Raw genomic sequence first — 6,575 nt, forward strand, 5'->3', positions numbered from 1 at the left:
CATCAGGCTTGATGGCATCTCTGCATGCTTTCAAGATCAACAAACTCAATGTCTGCGTTTCCTCATGAGTAACTCCTGATGGACTATGTCTTGTTCTGGGTCTTGGGTACCCTATTAACTCCACTGAGGAACTCAAACTGGTAGACTGCTTTGTTCGTGAAATCCAAAGTGTATTTCAGCAAGTAGCAGGAGCTAAGGGATTGGTATATTTGTGAGAAGTTTGCAATTCTTCAGGATAAAAGGGACCAACTATAAGGAAGTAAAATGATTTCTACTTTTGGCATAGGAGCCTATAAGGCATTTGTTTTCTTGATTCCCATGCATCCAGTAGTGTTAGGTAAGGAGCATTTTTAATCTCTGGCAACTGTGGCGCATGATGGTGAGCCTTTTCAGTGACCCCTGCTACACAGCACTATACCTAGCTACTTAGGAATAAAAATTAATATTAAGCACATGAATTCAAGGGCATCTGTCCAAATTCTCAGGTGGATTTCCCCAATGTCTTTAAAGTCTAATAATAGTTCACAAGCTCTCCCAGAGCTCTCCACTCTAACTTATTAATCATCAGTGTTCTATGATTTTTCTTACAGAGCTTATAACCTAACTCCAAAAAAATGCTGGAAAATGTCACAGCAGCTAGTGTTTAATCTTCAAGCACTTTTTTATTTGAATCAGATAAAGATTGTAGGTTGCTTTTTTGGGACCTGAAACATAACCAAAGATCCTTGGAAATCATACTTTGCAATGCCTTAATTTCCCAAATGGGAGGGCTACTGTTATTACAACCCATTCTTCCTCTCCTTAGATATACAGTGAGCCTTGAACAACATGGGTTTGAAATGTGCAAGTTGACATAGGCAGATATTTTTCAATAAATACAGTACTGTAAATGTATTTTCTCTTCCTTATGATTTCCTTAGTAACATTTTATTTTCCCTAGCTTACCTTCTTTTTTAAAATGTTTATTTGTTTATTTCTTTATTTACACAGAGAGAGGGAGAGAGAGAGAGACAGAGAGAGAGACAGAGAGAGAGAGCGAGCATGAGTGGGGGAGGGGCAGAGAGAGAGGGAGAGAGAGAGTCTCAACCAGGCTCCACGCTGTCAGTACAGAGCCCATTGTGGGGTTCTATCTCATGAACCATGATCATGACCTGAGCCGAAATCAAGAGTTGGACGCTCAACTGACTGAGCCACTCCTCTACTGTCATTCTTACCGTCTTCTAAGAATACGGTATATAATACATATAGCATACAAATATGTGTCGATTGACTGTTTATATTATCAGTAGGGTTTCTGGTCAACGGTAGCTTAACAATAGTGGTTAAGTTTTGGGGGAGTCAAAAGTTACATGTGGAGTTTTGACTGTGTGTGCACTCTTACCCTCCACATTGTTCAAGGGTCAACTGTATTTATGTGCAGGGTGTGGCTTTATTTAATCAGAAGTATATGAATGTAAATATATATATTTGTCCATACTCATCTACCTGATTGGAGGGGGCACACTTTATCTCTCCTCTCTACTAAAAAATAGTGAGTGCCCTCATGCGGTATTGGGCTAACTACTATATATAATGACTGAAATGGATGAGAGTTCTCTGTGCTTTATTCCCCTTGCACTTTTAAATCACCCTTCTAGTCTTCTTTATTAATTTATTTTTCATTTCTTCTTTAACATCTAAATATTTCTCCTGCCAATTAGGATTATTTCAGTGTTTGAGCAAAATATAGGTATTGCCAAGGGAGAAAGAGTTAAGTAAAGGGAATAGACGTTCTTGTCAGTTAGGCTGTGGGGGACATATTGAGACATTTGAGTTAAAAACATCAGATCTCTTGAAAGTTAACTTTACCGCATTTCTATCTGTTTCTACTGGGGAGCACCAAGATCTGGGTGAAGGGTTTGGAATTAGATCAGACTATCATTCCAGAATCTTCTGTCTTCTAGTCTGAATTGGTCTTGGTTGAGACTTCCTTGTGCAAAATCCCTCATGCCTTTGGAAGGGTGCTTGTAGAACATTCCTGCTTTTTATGGAGGATTTTCCATTAGTTATCATAAATGAAAAATAACTCACTTAAAAATATTTACTCAGGATTTGAGGCACTGGTGATGTGATAGTGTACACAACTCTTAAGAAATTGCGTCCTTGGGGCACCTGGGTGGTGCAGTCAGTTAAGTGTCCGACTTCGGCTCAGGTCATAATCTCACGGTTCGTGAGTTCGAGCCCCACGGCAGGCTCTGTGCTGACTGCTCAGAGCCTAGAGCCTGATTTGCATTCTGTGTCGTCTGCCTCTCCCCCATTCACAGTGTCTCTCTCTCAAAAATAAATAAACATAAAAATTTAAAAAAAGAAAAAAAGAAATTGCATCCTTATGGAATAGGAAACACTCCCTAATAGTCAAATTTCACCCCTGACTCTTGGCTTATAGATAATATATTGGCTACTACACTAACGAGGAGCTATAACTAAATGCTTCTCACATCAGACACCATGTAAGTGATTTCATGGTCTGGAAGTATCAGGGTGGAAGTGAGCTACCAGAAACACTTCTCCCAGCAGCCATATAAAGCACAGGCGGTGTCCAAACTAGAATGCAGAATGAAAACTCTGCCATGCCCCCTCCAAATTGATAAGAAAATCTCTTAGAGCTAAAACTTGATTTCTCCTTAGGACATAGCTTTCCCACACCTATTCTATCGACAATTGAAGCCACAGTAAATGAAGGACGTTATTAATGGTGGCTCGTAGAAGTGTAGCCTACAGGTACATGAAATAATTAATATAATCACGTGAAATTCTCCCTTGTGGACACTTTAAAAAGGTTTTGCCTCCTAAAACCCATGAGAGAGGGATGTAAACAAAGGCAGTAAAGTGTCTTTGAGTCGTGCCCTTGTGAATGGACTGGACGTGTGCATTAGGGCACAACAGAGGCATGGGGCAGCCTTCTGGTTTTCCGGCACTGAGTACACAGACGCGTGTGATGTGAGCCTCTTCCTAGTTCTTTTTATTTTTCTTTAAATATCCTTTCATTTGATTTGGTGAGACTTCCTTAAGCATATTATGAACAACTTATTGCTTGGTTCCCTCGGAACGTAGTTGTCAGGAGAGTAAAAATGTACTTATAAAATCCAAGATGAGGAACCAGCAGAGGCCTCGGGCTCACTCCTAGAAAGCGCGCCTCTGAGAGTTCATGGTGGGGAAACATGTATCTCAACCATGGTTGATGACCTTTTTCTTCCTCTCGTACCCACTGACAGAATTTTGAAATATGATCTACCCTCTCATGTATTTTAAGTTGTGGTTTAAATTTATCTTTATGAGTTTACACGGTTGTAGGGGTTTGATTCCTAATACATCATGAATATTTATAAGGAAACTACTATCATGCTTCTAAATGGAATTCAGTGGACTCTAAATGCCATCTTTTTGGGAGCTCAGTGTGCAGTGAAGGGGACACAATGAATTATGAGTAAAGTAAGATTGTTTTTGTTTTTTGTTGTTTTTCTTTTTAAATTTATTTATTTATTTTTGAGACAAAGAGAAAGAATGAGGGAGGGAGAGGCACAGAGAGAGAGAGAGGAGAGAGAGAAAATCTCAACCAGGCTCCACACTACCAGCACGGAGCCTCGACGTGAGGCTCGATCCCCCGAACTGTGAGATCATGACCTGAGCCAAAACCAGAAGTGAGACTCTTAACTGACTGAGCCACCCAGGCACTCCTTGTTTGTTTTGTTTTGTTTTGTTTTGTTTTACTGTGGAACGCTTCACGAATTTGTGTGTCATCCTTGCACAGGGGTCATGCTCATCTTCTCTGTATCATTCCAGTTTTAGTATATGTGCTGCCGAAGCGAGCACAAAGAAGATTGTTTGGTAAATGATGTTAGGAAAATAAGTTCATTATATGGGGGGAATTAGCTGATTTCCTCTCTACCACCATATATAATATGGGACTCTGGATAAATTACTGACCTAAATGTAATGAAAGGTAGTACTATAAAGTGACTAGAAGAACGTATAGATTATTTTTATTATCTAGGTTTGGAGAAGTAATTTGCTGTGGACGGAATATTTGTGTCCCTTTAAAATCCATATGTTGAAGCATAATCCCCAAAGTGATGGTATTTGGTAGTGAGATCTTTGGGAGGTAGTTAGATCATGACAGTGGAACCCTCAGGAAAGGACTTTGTGCCCTTATGAAAGAGACCTTAGAGAGCTCAATTTCTTTCCACCATGTGAGGATACAAAGAGAAGTCAGTCTATAACCCTGGTTTTGGACTTCCAGTCTCCAGAACTGTGAGAAACGAACTTCTGTTGGCTATAAGCCACTAAGTTTATATTTCTGTTGTTTATATTGTATTTTGTTACAATGCCCCAAATCGACTGAGACAGAGTGTGTGTGTGTGTGTGTGTGTGTGTGTGTGTGTGTGTGTGTGTGTTTGAGAGAGAGAGACTGTGAGCAGGGGAAAGAGGCAGGGAGAGAAAGAAAGAGCAGGATCCATGCCCAGCACAGAGCCCAAAGCAGAGCTCAGTCTTACAACCATGAGATCAGGACCTGATCCGAAATCAAGACAGAGTTTTTAAACAAAATTCCAAGAGTGCCAAATACAAGGTGAAAGTCTGAAATTGAATTTAAGTATAGTTACGAAAATTAAGGGTATCTCCTTAAAAAAAGATACATGGGGGCACCTGGGTGGCTCAGTTGGTGAAGCGTCCGAATTCGGCTCAGGTCATGATCTCGTGGTTCACGAGTTCAAGCCTTTGTCGAGCTCTGTGCTGACAGCTCAGAGCCTGGAGCCTGCTTCAGATTCTTTGTTTCCCTTTCTCTCTGCCCCTCCCCTGCTCATGCTCTGCCTCTGTCTCTTAAAAATAAACATTAAAAAACTTTTTTTAAAGATACCATGGGCAATATTAACAGAAATGTGATAGAATGAGGGAAGATACTTGCAATGTCTAAAAAAAGAGGAACATATAGATTACTCAAAGAACTCTTCCAAATCAATCAGAATGTAAAGCAGTAACCTCAAATGAAAGATTGGCAAGAATATGAAGTGCCATTCTACAGAAGTAGGAACCCAAAAGCCTAACAAGACTCTGAATCCAAAAAAATGAAAATTACAAAAATGGCTGACATACTTTTGGGGTGTCTGGGTGGCTCAGTCAGTTAAACAGCTAACTCTTGATCTTGGCTCAGGTCATGATCTCACAGTTTGTGAGTTCGAGCCCTCATCAGGTTCTGTACTGACTTCATGGAGCCTGCTTGGGATTCTCTCTCTCTCTTTCTCTCTGCTCCTCCCCCACCCACAGGCTCTCTCAAAATAAATAAGCTTTAAAAAAAATGGACATATTTTCAACCCATTAGACCGAGGAAACACACAGAGCTTGATCCTAGCAGATGTTTAAAGGAATGTGGGGAGAAGGGAATCCTCACGTCCTGCTGGAGGTATCCACCCTGGTGACTCATTTTCTGGAAAGTGAACTGCTGGCATTTAATCAAAGTACAGCAGAGATACACACACTTGGGGACCCAGTCATTTTGCTGAGTATCCCACAGAGAGTTACACCGAGGCGCAGGCATGAGTGTATGCAAAGATATTTATTGCAGCTTTTATTTTACTTTTTGCCGTGGGAGGGATTTGGATGCAACGGCGGCCATTACTAGGCGAGTGCTTAGGTAAATGTGGTGGGCGTGGCAGACAGAATGGGCTAAATTGGCATATAGTGAAATGCTGAGTGAAAATAGAAAGAAAGAGGATGAAATCTATAACCCAAGACCACTTACATGAATTTAAAAATCTACATACACAAAAAGACAGACAGTTTACAAGACATATCGATAAAGGGGATACATGTTAAATCCATTACAGTGGTTATCTTTGAGGGAAGGGGAATAGGAGAGCAAATTGGGGCTAATAGGGAATAAATAACTATATGTAAAGTAAAAAAGGGCTTTACAAATACTAATAATTACAATGTACCACGAATTGAAAATTATGATCAACACCATACTTTCCACTTGAGATTCTACTAACAAGAATGGAGGAAAAGGTTCTGAGGAATTTTGGACTTAAGTCTTGACAATATGATCTTTTTTAAAAATTATTTTAATGGTTATTTATTTTTGAGAGACAGACAGAGCATGAGCAGGGGAAGGGCAGAGAGAGAGAGGGAGACACAGAATCCGAAACAGGCTCCAGACTCTGAGCTGTCAGCGCAGAACCCGGTGCAGGACTCGAACTCACGAACTGGGAGAACATGACCTTGAGCTGAAGTCAGACACCCAACACCAACAATATTCTTTTTCAATTGTGTTGCCCCCTGGGTCCGTGTCTCACTGCAGACAGTTGTGCATTGGGTCTTTTAAAGTGAACATAAAAAGTTAGACTTAACGAATTTGAATACAGATGTAATTCTGATACTGTCATTAGTTCTTTAAGCATCAACTCTTTGGGGTAGAAAATATGGCAGAGTGGGAAGAGAATGGACTTCAAAATCAGATACCGCTAGGTTTGAATACCACTCTGTCATTGATACCAGCATCACCATGGGAAGAAACTCAATCTGTCTGCATCTCATTTTGT

General features: G+C 40.4%; 1 non-coding gene across 1 annotated transcript; it reads right to left on the bottom strand.

Moving 5' to 3' along the window:
* Window positions 1–3,745: 3,745 nt before the first annotated feature.
* On the bottom strand, window positions 3,746–3,852 carry LOC120220510. The gene has a single exon (XR_005525596.1). It is a non-coding gene; the product is annotated as a U6 spliceosomal RNA (small nuclear RNA).
* Between the last annotated feature and the right edge of the window lie 2,723 nt (window positions 3,853–6,575).

The sequence above is a fragment of the Hyaena hyaena genome, unplaced genomic scaffold, assembly GCF_003009895.1.
Source record: "Hyaena hyaena isolate Hyena2069 unplaced genomic scaffold, ASM300989v1 scaffold_701, whole genome shotgun sequence".
In the NCBI taxonomy this organism is placed as follows: Eukaryota; Metazoa; Chordata; class Mammalia; order Carnivora; family Hyaenidae; genus Hyaena; species Hyaena hyaena.